This window comes from Stenella coeruleoalba (assembly GCF_951394435.1).
Source record: "Stenella coeruleoalba genome assembly, contig: scaffold_224, whole genome shotgun sequence".
In the NCBI taxonomy this organism is placed as follows: domain Eukaryota; kingdom Metazoa; phylum Chordata; class Mammalia; order Artiodactyla; family Delphinidae; genus Stenella; species Stenella coeruleoalba.
In genome coordinates this window covers 111,341-125,645 of record NW_027645930.1, presented here as the reverse complement: position 1 = coordinate 125,645, position 14,305 = coordinate 111,341, and the positions used below count along the sequence as shown (strand labels likewise).

The window sequence follows — 14,305 nt, the reverse complement described above, 5'->3', positions numbered from 1 at the left end:
GCGTTTAATATGTGGTGTTGAGTCCATTTCGTTGAGCAAGGAGTAGCTCTTGTCTATTCCATATTTGACTTAAGGAACTTTATCTGTGCTCATTTCAATCTCTGCTTTTATGCAGCACCCCAACTCACCTTTCCCCTTAAGCAAGCATAAGTTGGTTTTCTAAATTTGAGACCCTGTTCTGTTCTGTAATTCAGTTCCTGTGTAGCCAAGTTTACATTCCGTGTATTACTGATATCTTATGATGTTTCTTTTTCTGTGTGACTTACTTCATTTAGAATCATCATACCTGAATCCACTCATTGTGCTGCTAAGGGCCTGATGACACAGATTTCATTGCTGAGTGATATTGCTTTGTAAGTAAATACCACAACTTCTTTATCCATTTTTCACTTTCTGCGATGTTGAACTTGTACTGTAAACGAGGTTCTTGTAAACAGAGCCGTTCCAAACTTTGGGGTGGCTGTGTCTTTTTGATTTTAATTTCCCTAAGCTATAGGACCATAAGTGGAAGTGCCCTAGGTTCTGTTGCTTTGTTTTTTAGATGTTTCAGGAAACAGCATACACTTCTCCCCAGTGGTTGTTGGCAATTTACATCCCGCCCATCACCATAACAAGGCTCCCAGTTCTCCATGGCCTGTCCTGCCTTTCTGGATTTTACACTTTTTTCAGATGGCCCTTTTGACCAGAGGGAAGTGAGACTTCATTGTAGTGCAGATTTCCTTTGCAAGCTTGCTTGGTTGGCCAAAAAGGGCGTATGCGTTTTTTCCTGAATATATTCAGGAAAAAACGCATACGCCCTTTTTGGCCAAGTGCATCATTGTGGACGTTCTGCCTCTTTTCCTATGCTTTCAATGCAATTCCAGTCTACCTCCTGAAATCGGTTTCCTGCAATTCTGCCCCGCTTTCAAGTCCTCTTGGCAGCCTTACTTCAGTCTATTTTTGGACGATAGCTGTCATTTATAACTCTGCAGGTTTGTGAATTACAGTGCCCCTGAGCTCCTTTCTTCAACTCGCTTTCTTTTGAGCTGGCCGCAACACCGCAGGATGGCTTCAGGCCCTAATCTGTTTCCGGTACAGCACGCTGAGCCTTTGGTTATTTCCTCTTCCTGGTGGGAAATGAGAGTTAAATTTGCCCGTCCAGACACCTCCAGCTAGCCTCTCATTGGTTCTCGCTATTCCTGTTCATCTTCCGCAGAAATTGCAAACTGGGCCAAACAGGAGGTTAAAGGCGCTGACTCTCCAAGTGGGGAGAGTGTTAGTAAAGCGTCTGGAATGTTGCACCCGAGTACCAGGGGAGGAAAACTGAGACATATTTGAACACGTCTCCCGTTCACAGGGTTGATCATACTTGGGTTCCACATGCATGTTTTAGCTGAAGGAAGAATACCTTAAACCTGGAGAGTTGAGACCCGTGTAATGGGTACCATGCAATATGACTTCAAAGGGTCTTCATTTGCTCACCGAAACTCTCCAATCCTATCACTGCTGCGTTTATGCCCCTGTACACATGCTTGATTCTCTTTCGGAGACATAGCAATCCATAGGTTTTACGATACTTACTAGTCAGGTACATTCTTAGGCGTTTAATATGCGGTGTTGAGTCCATTTCGTTGAGCAAGGAGTAGCTCTTGTCTATTCCATATTTGGCCTAAGGAACTTTATCTGTGCTCATTTCAATCTCTGGTTTTATGCAGCACCCCAACTCACCTTTACCCTTAAGCAAGCATAAGTTGGTTTTCTAAATTTGAGACCCTGTTCTGTTCTGTAATTCAGTTCCTGTGTAGCCAAGTTTACATTCCGTGTATTACTGATATCTTATGATGTTTCTTTTTCTGTGTGACTTACTTCAGTTAGAATCATCATACCTGAATCCACTCATTGTGCTGCTAAGGGCCTGATGACACAGATTTCATTGCTGAGTGATATTGCTTTGTAAGTAAATACCACAACTTCTTTATCCATTTTTCACTTTCTGCGATGTTGAACTTGTACTGTAAACGAGGTTCTTGTAAACAGAGCCGTTCCAAACTTTGGGGTGGCTGTGTCTTTTTGATTTTAATTTCCCTAAGCTATAGGACCATAAGTGGAAGTGCCCTAGGTTCTGTTGCTTTGTTTTTTAGATGTTTCAGGAAACACCATACACTTCTCCCCAGTGGTTGTTGGCAATTTACATCCCGCCCATCAGCATAACAAGGCTCCCAGTTCTCCATGGCCTGTCCTGCCTTTCTGGATTTTACACTTTTTTCAGATGGCCCTTTTGACCGGGGGGAAGTGAGACTTCATTGTAGTGCAGATTTCCTTTGCAAGCTTGCTTGGTTGGCCAAAAAGGGCGTATGCGTTTTTTCCTGAATATATTCAGGAAAAAACGCATACGCCCTTTTTGGCCAAGTGCATCATTGTGGACGTTCTGCCTCTTTTCCTATGCTTTCAATGCAATTCCAGTCTACCTCCTGAAATCGGTTTCCTGCAATTCTGCCCCGCTTTCAAGTCCTCTTGGCAGCCTTACTTCAGTCTATTTTTGGACGATAGCTGTCATTTATAACTCTGCAGGTTTGTGAATTACAGTGCCCCTGAGCTCCTTTCTTCAACTCGCTTTCTTTTGAGCTGGCCGCAACACCGCAGGATGGCTTCAGGCCCTAATCTGGCTGCGGTACGGCACGCTGAGCCTTTGGTTATTTCCTCTTCCTGGTGGGAAATGAGAGTTAAATTTGCCCGTCCAGACACCTCCAGCTAGCCTCTCATTGGTTCTCGCTATTCCTGTTCATCTTCCGCAGAAATTGCAAACTGGGCCAAACAGGAGGTTAAAGGCGCTGACTCTCCAAGAGGGGAGAGTGTTAGTAAAGCGTCTGGAATGTTGCACCCAAGTACCAGGGGAGGAAAACTGAGACATATTTGAACACGTCTCCCGTTCACATGGTTGATCATACTTGGGTTCCACATGCATGTTTTAGCTGAAGGAAGAATACCTTAAACCTGGGTAGTTGAAACCCGTGGAATGGGTACCATGCAATATGACTTCAAAGGGTCTTCATTTGTTCACCGAACCTCTCCAATCCTATCACTGCTGCGTTTATGCCCCTGTACACATGCTTGATTCTCTTTTGGAGACATAGCAATCCATAGGTTTTAAGATACTTACAAGTCAGGTACATTCTTAGGCGTTTAATATGCGGTGTTGAGTCCATTTCGTTGAGCAAGGAGTAGCTCTTGTCTATTCCATATTTGGCTTAAGGAACTTTATCTGTGCTCATTTCAATCTCTGGTTTTATGCAGCACCCCAACTCACCTTTACCCTTAAGCAAGCATAAGTTGGTTTTCTAAATTTGAGACCCTGTTCTGTTCTGTAATTCAGTTCCTGTGTAGCCAAGTTTACATTCCGTGTATTACTGATATCTTATGATGTTTCTTTTTCTGTGTGACTTATTTCAGTTAGAATCATCATACCTGAATCCACTCATTGTGATGCTAAGGGCCTGATGACATAGATTTCATTGCTGAGTGATATTGCTTTGTAAGTAAATACCACAACTTCTTTATCCATTTTTCACTTTCTGCGATGTTGAACTTGTACTGTAAACGAGGTTCTTGTAAACAGAGGCGTCCCAAACTTTGGGGTGGCTGTGTCTTTTTGATTTTAATTTCCCTAAGCTATAGGACCATAAGTGGAAGTGCCCTAGGCTCTGTTGCTTTGTTTTTTAGATGTTTCAGGAAACACCATACACTTCTCCAGAGTAGTTGTTGGCAATTTACATCCCGCCCTTCAGCATAACAAGGCTCCCAGTTCTCCATGGCCTGTCCTGCCTTTCTGGATTTTGCCCTTTTTTCAGATGGCCCTTTTGACCGGGGGGAAGTGAGACTTCATTGTAGTGCAGATTTCCTTCGCAAGCTTGCTTGGTTGGCCAAAAAGGGCGTATGCGTTTTTTCCTGAATATATTCAGGAAAAAACGCATACGCCCTTTTTGGCCAAGTGCATCATTGTGGACGTTCTGCCTCTTTTCCTATGCTTTCAATGCAATTCCAGTCTACCTCCTGAAATCGGTTTCCTGCAATTCTGCCCCGCTTTCAAGTCCTCTTGGCAGCCTTACTTCAGTCTATTTTTGGACGATAGCTGTCATTTATAACTCTGCAGGTTTGTGAATTACAGTGACCCTGAGCTCCTTTCTTCAACTCGCTTTCTTGTGACCTGGCCGCAACACCGCAGGATGGCTTCAGGCCCTAATCTGGATCCGGCACGGCACGCTGAGCCTTTGGTTATTTCCTCTTCCTGGTGGGAAATGAGAGTTAAATTTGCCCGTCCAGACACCTCCAGCTAGTCTCTCATTGGTTCTCGCTATTCCTGTTCATCTTCCGCAGAAATTGCAAACTGGGCCAAACAGGAGGTTAAAGGCACTGACTCTCCAAGTGGGGAGAGTGTTAGTAAAGCGTCTGGAATGTTGCACCTGAGTACCAGGGTACGAAAACTGGGACATATTTGAACACGTCTCCCGATCACATGGTTGATCATACTCTAGGTTCCACATGCATGTTTTAGCTGAAGGAAGAATACCTAAAACCTGGGTAGTTGAAACCCGTGGAATGGGTACCATGCAATATGACTTCAAAGGGTCTTCATTTGCTCACGAACCTCTCCAATCCTATCACTGCTGCGTTTATGCCCCTGTACACATGCTTGATTCTCTTTCGGAGACATAGCAATCCATAGGTTTTAAGATACTTACTAGTCAGGTACATTCTTAGGCGTTTAATATGGGGTGTTGAGTCCATTTCGTTGAGCAAGGAGTAGCTCTTGTCTATTCCATATTTGGCTTAAGGAACTTTATCTGTGCTCATTTCAATCTCTGGTTTTATGCAGCACCCCAACTCACCTTTCCCCTTAAGCAAGCATAAGTTGGTTTTCTAAATTTGAGACACTGTTCTGTTCTGTAATTCAGTTCCTGTGTAGCCAAGTTTACATTCCGTGTATTACTGATATCTTATGATGTTTCTTTTTCTGTGTGACTTATTTCAGTTAGAATCATCATACCTGAATCCACTCATTGTGCTGCTAAGGGCCTGATGACACAGATTTCATTGCTGAGTGATATTGTTTTGTAAGTAAATACCACAACTTCTTTACCCATTTTTCACTTTCTGCGATGTTGAACTTGTACTGTAAACGAGGTTCTTGTAAACAGAGCCATTCCAAACTTTGGGGTGGCTGTGTCTTTTTGATTTTAATTTCCCTAAGCTATAGGACCATAAGTGGAAGTGCCCTAGGTTCTGTTGCTTTGTTTTTTAGATGTTTCAGGAAACACCATACACTTCTCCCGAGTGGTTGTTGGCAATTTACATCCCGCCCTTCAGCATAACAAGGCTCCCAGTTCTCCATGGCCTGTCCTGCCTTTCTGGATTTTACCCTTTTTTCAGATGGCCCTTTTGACCGGGGGGAAGTGAGACTTCATTGTAGTGCAGATTTCCTTTGCAAGCTTGCTTGGTTGGCCAAAAAGGGCGTATGCGTTTTTTCCTGAATATATTCAGGAAAAAACGCATACGCCGTTTTTGGCCAAGTGCATCATTGTGGACGTTCTGCCTCTTTTCCTATGCTTTCAATGCAATTCCAGTCTACCTCCTGAAATCGGTTTCCTGCAATTCTGCCCCGCTTTCAAGTCCTCTTGGCAGCCTTACTTCAGTCTATTTTTGGACGATAGCTGTCATTTATAACTCTGCAGTTTTGTGAATTACAGTGACCCTGAGCTCCTTTCTTCAACTCGCTTTCTTGTGACCTGGCCGCAACACCGCAGGATGGCTTCAGGCCCTAATCTGGATCCGGCACGGCACGCTGAGCCTTTGGTTATTTCCTCTTCCTGGTGGGAAATGAGAGTTAAATTTGCCCGTCCAGACACCTCCAGCTAGTCTCTCATTGGTTCTCGCTATTCCTGTTCATCTTCCGCAGAAATTGCAAACTGGGCCAAACAGGAGGTTAAAGGCACTGACTCTCCAAGTGGGGAGAGTGTTAGTAAAGCGTCTGGAATGTTGCACCAGAGTACCAGGGTACGAAAACTGGGACATATTTGAACACGTCTCCCGATCACATGGTTGATCATACTCTAGGTTCCACATGCATGTTTTAGCTGAAGGAAGAATACCTAAAACCTGGGTAGTTGAAACCCGTGGAATGGGTACCATGCAATATGACTTCAAAGGGTCTTCATTTGCTCACGAACCTCTCCAATCCTATCACTGCTGCGTTTATGCCCCTGTACACATGCTTGATTCTCTTTCGGAGACATAGCAATCCATAGGTTTTAAGATACTTACTAGTCAGGTACATTCTTAGGCGTTTAATATGGGGTGTTGAGTCCATTTCGTTGAGCAAGGAGTAGCTCTTGTCTATTCCATATTTGGCTTAAGGAACTTTATCTGTGCTCATTTCAATCTCTGGTTTTATGCAGCACCCCAACTCACCTTTCCCCTTAAGCAAGCATAAGTTGGTTTTCTAAATTTGAGACACTGTTCTGTTCTGTAATTCAGTTCCTGTGTAGCCAAGTTTACATTCCGTGTATTACTGATATCTTATGATGTTTCTTTTTCTGTGTGACTTATTTCAGTTAGAATCATCATACCTGAATCCACTCATTGTGCTGCTAAGGGCCTGATGACACAGATTTCATTGCTGAGTGATATTGTTTTGTAAGTAAATACCACAACTTCTTTACCCATTTTTCACTTTCTGCGATGTTGAACTTGTACTGTAAACGAGGTTCTTGTAAACAGAGCCGTTCCAAACTTTGGGGTGGCTGTGTCTTTTTGATTTTAATTTCCCTAAGCTATAGGACCATAAGTGGAAGTGCCCTAGGTTCTGTTGCTTTGTTTTTTAGATGTTTCAGGAAACACCATACACTTCTCCCGAGTGGTTGTTGGCAATTTACATCCCGCCCTTCAGCATAACAAGGCTCCCAGTTCTCCATGGCCTGTCCTGCCTTTCTGGATTTTACCCTTTTTTCAGATGGCCCTTTTGACCGGGGGGAAGTGAGACTTCATTGTAGTGCAGATTTCCTTTGCAAGCTTGCTTGGTTGGCCAAAAAGGGCGTATGCGTTTTTTCCTGAATATATTCAGGAAAAAACGCATACGCCCTTTTTGGCCAAGTGCATCATTGTGGACGTTCTGCCTCTTTTCCTATGCTTTCAATGCAATTCCAGTCTACCTCCTGAAATCGGTTTCCTGCAATTCTGCCCCGCTTTCAAGTCCTCTTGGCAGCCTTACTTCAGTCTATTTTTGGACGATAGCTGTCATTTATAACTCTGCAGGTTTGTGAATTACAGTGACCCTGAGCTCCTTTCTTCAACTCGCTTTCTTGTGACCTGGCCGCAACACCGCAGGATGGCTTCAGGCCCTAATCTGGATCCGGCACGGCACGCTGAGCCTTTGGTTATTTCCTCTTCCTGGTGGGAAATGAGAGTTAAATTTGCCCGTCCAGACACCTCCAGCTAGTCTCTCATTGGTTCTCGCTATTCCTGTTCATCTTCCGCAGAAATTGCAAACTGGGCCAAACAGGAGGTTAAAGGCACTGACTCTCCAAGTGGGGAGAGTGTTAGTAAAGCGTCTGGAATGTTGCACCTGAGTACCAGGGTACGAAAACTGGGACATATTTGAACACGTCTCCCGATCACATGGTTGATCATACTCTAGGTTCCACATGCATGTTTTAGCTGAAGGAAGAATACCTAAAACCTGGGTAGTTGAAACCCGTGGAATGGGTACCATGCAATATGACTTCAAAGGGTCTTCATTTGCTCACGAACCTCTCCAATCCTATCACTGCTGCGTTTATGCCCCTGTACACATGCTTGATTCTCTTTCGGAGACATAGCAATCCATAGGTTTTAAGATACTTACTAGTCAGGTACATTCTTAGGCGTTTAATATGGGGTGTTGAGTCCATTTCGTTGAGCAAGGAGTAGCTCTTGTCTATTCCATATTTGGCTTAAGGAACTTTATCTGTGCTCATTTCAATCTCTGGTTTTATGCAGCACCCCAACTCACCTTTCCCCTTAAGCAAGCATAAGTTGGTTTTCTAAATTTGAGACCCTGTTCTGTTTTGGAATGCAGTTCCTGTGTAGCCAAGTTTTCATTCCGTGTATTAGTGATATCTTATGATGTTTCTTTTTCTGTGTGACTTATTTCAGTTAGAATCATCGTACCTGAATCCACTCATTATGCTGCTACGGGCCTGATGACATAGATTTCATTGCTGAGTGATACTGCATTGTACATAAGTACCACAACTTCTTTATCCATTTTTCACTTTCTGCGATGTTAAACTTGTACTGTAAACGAGGTTCTTGTAAACAGAGGCGTCCCAAACTTTGGGGTGGCTGTGTCTTTTTGATTTTAATTTCCCTAAGCTATAGGACCATAAGTGGAATTGCCCTAGGCTCTGTTGCTTTGTTTTTTAGATGTTTCAGGAAACACCATACACTTCTCCCGAGTGTCTGTTGGCAATTTACATCACGCCCATCAGCATAACAAGGCTCCCAGTTCTCCATGGCCTGTCCTGCCTTTCTGGATTTTACACTTTTTTCAGATGGCCCTTTTGACCAGGGGGAAGTGAGACTTCATTGTAGTGCAGATTTCCTTTGCAAGCTTGCTTGGTTGGCCAAAAAGTGCGTATGCGTTTTTTCCTGAATATATTCAGGAAAAAACGCATACGCCCTTTTTGGCCAAGTGCATCATTGTGGACGTTCTGCCTCTTTTCCTATGCTTTCAATGCAATTCCAGTCTACCTCCTGAAATCGGTTTCCTGCAATTCTGCCCCGCTTTCAAGTCCTCTTGGCAGCCTTACTTCAGTCTATTTTTGGACGATAGCTGTCATTTATAACTCTGCAGGTTTGTGAATTACAGTGCCCCTGAGCTCCTTTCTTCAACTCGCTTTCTTGTGACCTGGCCGCAACACCGCAGGATGGCTTCAGGCCCTAATCTTGTTCTGGCACGGCACGCTGAGCCTTTGGTTAATTCCTCTTCCTGGTGGGAAATGAGAGTTAAATTTGCCCGTTCAGACACCTCCAGCTAGTCTCTCATTGGTTCTCGCTATTCCTGTTCATCTTCCGCAGAAATTGCCAACTGGGCCAAACAGGAGGTTAAAGGGACTGACTCTCCAAGTGGGGAGAGTGTTAGTAAAGCATCTGGAATGTTGCACCCGAGTACCAGGGTACGAAAACTGAGACATATTTGAACACGTCTCCCGATCACATGGTTGATCATACTCTAGGTTCCACATGCATGTTTTAGCTGAAGGAAGAATACCTTAAACCTGGGTAGTTGAAACCCGTGGAATGGGTACCATGCAATATGACTTCAAAGGGTCTTCATTTGCTCACCGAACATCTCCAAACCTATCACTGCTGCGTTTATGCCCCTGTACACATGCTTGATTCTCTTTCGGAGACATTGCAATCCATAGGTTTTAAGATACTTACTAGTCAGGTACATTCTTAGGCGTTTAATATGGGGTGTTGAGTCCATTTCGTTGAGCAAGGAGTAGCTCTTGTCTATTCCATATTTGGCTTAAGGAACTTTATCTGTGCTCATTTCAATCTCTGGTTTTATGCAGCACCGCAACTCACCTTTACCCTTAAGCAAGCATAAGTTGGTTTTCTATATTTGAGACCCTGTTCTGTTCTGTAATTCAGTTCCTGTGTAGCCAAGTTTACATTCCGTGTATTACTGATATCTTATGATGTTTCTTTTTCTGTGTGACTTATTTCAGTTAGAATCATCATACCTGAATCCACTCATTGTGCTGCTAAGGGCCTGATGACACAGATTTCATTGCTGAGTGATATTGTTTTGTAAGTAAATACCACAACTTCTTTACCCATTTTTCACTTTCTGCGATGTTGAACTTGTACTGTAAACGAGGTTCTTGTAAACAGAGCCGTTCCAAACTTTGGGGTGGCTGTGTCTTTTTGATTTTAATTTCCCTAAGCTATAGGACCATAAGTGGAAGTGCCCTAGGTTCTGTTGCTTTGTTTTTTAGATGTTTCAGGAAACACCATACACTTCTCCCGAGTGGTTGTTGGCAATTTACATCCCGCCCTTCAGCATAACAAGGCTCCCAGTTCTCCATGGCCTGTCCTGCCTTTCTGGATTTTACCCTTTTTTCAGATGGCCCTTTTGACCGGGGGGAAGTGAGACTTCATTGTAGTGCAGATTTCCTTTGCAAGCTTGCTTGGTTGGCCAAAAAGGGCGTATGCGTTTTTTCCTGAATATATTCAGGAAAAAACGCATACGCCCTTTTTGGCCAAGTGCATCATTGTGGACGTTCTGCCTCTTTTCCTATGCTTTCAATGCAATTCCAGTCTACCTCCTGAAATCGGTTTCCTGCAATTCTGCCCCGCTTTCAAGTCCTCTTGGCAGCCTTACTTCAGTCTATTTTTGGACGATAGCTGTCATTTATAACTCTGCAGGTTTGTGAATTACAGTGCCCCTGAGCTCCTTTCTTCAACTCGCTTTCTTGTGACCTGGCCGCAACACCGCAGGATGGCTTCAGGCCCTAATCTGGATCCGGCACGGCACGCTGAGCCTTTGGTTATTTCCTCTTCCTGGTAGGAAATGAGAGTTAAATTTGCCCGTCCAGACACCTCCAGCTAGTCTCTCATTGGTTCTCGCTATTCCTGTTCATCTTCCGCAGAAATTGCAAACTGGGCCAAACAGGAGGTTAAAGGCGCTGACTCTCCAAGTGGGGAGAGTGTTAGTAAAGCGTCTGGAATGTTGCACCTGAGTACCAGGGTACGAAAACTGGGACATATTTGAACACGTCTCCCGATCACATGGTTGATCATACTCTAGGTTCCACATGCATGTTTTAGCTGAAGGAAGAATACCTAAAACCTGGGTAGTTGAAACCCGTGGAATGGGTACCATGCAATATGACTTCAAAGGGTCTTCATTTGCTCCCGAACCTCTCCAATCCTATCACTGCTGCGTTTATGCCCCTGTACACATGCTTGATTCTCTTTCGGAGACATAGCAATCCATAGGTTTTAAGATACTTACTAGTCAGGTACATTCTTAGGCGTTTAATATGGGGTGTTGAGTCCATTTCGTTGAGCAAGGAGTAGCTCTTGTCTATTCCATATTTGGCTTAAGGAATTTTATCTGTGCTCATTTCAATCTCTGGTTTTATGCAGCACCCCAACTCACCTTTCCCCTTAAGCAAGCATAAGTTGGTTTTCTAAATTTGAGACCCTGTTCTGTTTTGGAATGCAGTTCCTGTGTAGCCAAGTTTACATTCCGTGTATTAGTGATATCTTATGATGTTTCTTTTTCTGTGTGACTTATTTCAGTTAGAATCATCGTACCTGAATCTACTCATTAGGCTGCTACGGACCTGATGACATAGATTTCATTGTTGAGTGATACTGCATTGTACGTAAGTACCACAAGTTCTTTATGCATTTTTCACTTTCTGTGATATTGAACTTGTACGGTAAACGAGGTTCTTGTAAACAGAGGCGTCCCAAACTTTGGGGTGGCTGTGTCTTTTTGATTTTAATTTCCCTAAGCTATAGGACCATAAGTGGAAGTGCCCTAGGCTCTGTTGCTTTGTTTTTTAGATGTTTCAGGAAACACCATACACTTCTCCCGAGTGTCTGTTGGCAATTTACATCCCGCCCATCAGCATAACAAGGCTCCCAGTTCTCCATGGCCTGTCCTGCCTTTCTGGATTTTACCCTTTTTTCAGATGGCCCTTTTGACCGGGGGGAAGTGAGACTTCATTGTAGTGCAGATTTCCTTTGCAAGTTTGCTTGGTTGGCCAAAAAGGGCGTATGCGTTTTTTCCTGAATATATTCAGGAAAAAACGCATACGCCCTTTTTGGCCAAGTGCATCATTGTGGACGTTCTGCCTCTTTTCCTATGCTTTCAATGCAATTCCAGTCTACCTCCTGAAATCGGTTTCCTGCAATTCTGCCCCGCTTTCAAGTCCTCTTGGCAGCCTTACTTCAGTCTATTTTTGGACGATAGCTGTCATTTATAACTCTGCAGTTTTGTGAATTACAGTGCCCCGAGCTCCTTTCTTCAACTCGCTTTCTTTTGAGCTGGCCGCAACACCGCAGGATGGCTTCAGGCCCTAATCTGGTTCCGGCATGGCACGCTGAGCCTTTGGTTAATTCCTCTTCCTGGTGGGAAATGAGAGTTAAATTTGCCCATCCAGACACCTCCAGCTAGTCTCTCATTTGTTCTCGCTATTCCTGTTCATCTTCCACAGAAATTGCAAACTGGGCCAAACAGGAGGTTAAAGGGACTGACTCTCCAAGTCGGGAGAGTGTTAGTAAAGCGTCTGGAATGTTGCACCCGAGTACCAGGGTACGAAAACTGAGACATATTTGAACACGTCTCCCGATCACATGGTTGATCATACTCTGGGTTCCACATGCATGTTTTAGCTGAAGGAAGAATACCTAAAACCTGGGTAGTTGAAACCCGTGGAATGGGTACCATGCAATATGACTTCAAAGGGTCTTCATTTGCTCACCGAACATCTCCAATCCTATCACTGCTGCGTTTATGCCCCTGTACACATGCTTGATTCTCTTTCGGAGACATAGCAATCCATAGGTTTTAAGATACTTACTAGTCAGGTACATTCTTAGGCGTTTAATATGCGGTGTTGAGTCCATTTCGTTGAGCAAGGAGTAGCTCTTGTCTATTCCATATTTGGCTTAAGGAACTTTATCTGTGCTCATTTCTATCTCTGGTTTTATGCAGCACCTCAACTCACCTTTCCCCTTAAGCAAGCATAAGTTGGTTTTCTAAATTTGAGACACTGTTCTGTTCTGTAATTCAGTTCCTGTGTAGCCAAGTTTACATTCCGTGTATTACTGATATCTTATGATGTTTCTTTTTCTGTGTGACTTATTTCAGTTAGAATCATCATACCTGAATCCACTCATTGTGCTGCTAAGGGCCTGATGACACAGATTTCATTGCTGAGTGATATTGTTTTGTAAGTAAATACCACAACTTCTTTACCCATTTTTCACTTTCTGCGATGTTGAACTTGTACTGTAAACGAGGTTCTTGTAAACAGAGCCGTTCCAAACTTTGGGGTGGCTGTGTCTTTTTGATTTTAATTTCCCTAAGCTATAGGACCATAAGTGGAAGTGCCCTAGGTTCTGTTGCTTTGTTTTTTAGATGTTTCAGGAAACACCATACACTTCTCCCGAGTGGTTGTTGGCAATTTACATCCCGCCCTTCAGCATAACAAGGCTCCCAGTTCTCCATGGCCTGTCCTGCCTTTCTGGATTTTACCCTTTTTTCAGATGGCCCTTTTGACCGGGGGGAAGTGAGACTTCATTGTAGTGCAGATTTCCTTTGCAAGCTTGCTTGGTTGGCCAAAAAGGGCGTATGCGTTTTTTCCTGAATATATTCAGGAAAAAACGCATACGCCCTTTTTGGCCAAGTGCATCATTGTGGACGTTCTGCCTCTTTTCCTATGCTTTCAATGCAATTCCAGTCTACCTCCTGAAATCGGTTTCCTGCAATTCTGCCCCGCTTTCAAGTCCTCTTGGCAGCCTTACTTCAGTCTATTTTTGGACGATAGCTGTCATTTATAACTCTGCAGGTTTGTGAATTACAGTGCCCCTGAGCTCCTTTCTTCAACTCGCTTTCTTGTGACCTGGCCGCAACACCGCAGGATGGCTTCAGGCCCTAATCTGGATCCGGCACGGCACGCTGAGCCTTTGGTTATTTCCTCTTCCTGGTGGGAAATGAGAGTTAAATTTGCCCGTCCAGACACCTCCAGCTAGTCTCTCATTGGTTCTCGCTATTCCTGTTCATCTTCCGCAGAAATTGCAAACTGGGCCAAACAGGAGGTTAAAGGCGCTGACTCTCCAAGTGGGGAGAGTGTTAGTAAAGCGTCTGGAATGTTGCACCCGAGTACCAGGGTACGAAAACTGGGACATATTTGAACACGTCTCCCGATCACATGGTTGATCATACTCTAGGTTCCACATGCATGTTTTAGCTGAAGGAAGAATACCTAAAACCTGGGTAGTTGAAACCCGTGGAATGGGTACCATGCAATATGACTTCAAAGGGTCTTCATTTGCTCACGAACCTCTCCAATCCTATCACTGCTGCGTTTATGCCCCTGTACACATGCTTGATTCTCTTTCGGAGACATAGCAATCCATAGGTTTTAAGATACTTACTAGTCAGGTACATTCTTAGGCGTTTAATATGGGGTGTTGAGTCCATTTCGTTGAGCAAGGAGTAGCTCTTGTCTATTCCATATTTGGCTTAAGGAACTTTATCTGTGCTCAT

General features: G+C 43.9%; 1 long non-coding RNA gene across 1 annotated transcript in view; it reads left to right on the top strand.

The window, feature by feature from the left end:
* Window positions 1–270: 270 nt before the first annotated feature.
* LOC307181458 overlaps window positions 271–14,305 on the top strand; it is an 88,508-nt gene continuing 74,473 nt past the window's right edge. The window contains exon 1 of the long non-coding RNA XR_013826806.1: window positions 271–357. This is a non-coding gene — a long non-coding RNA (uncharacterized lncRNA). The remainder of the gene's footprint in view (window positions 358–14,305) is intronic.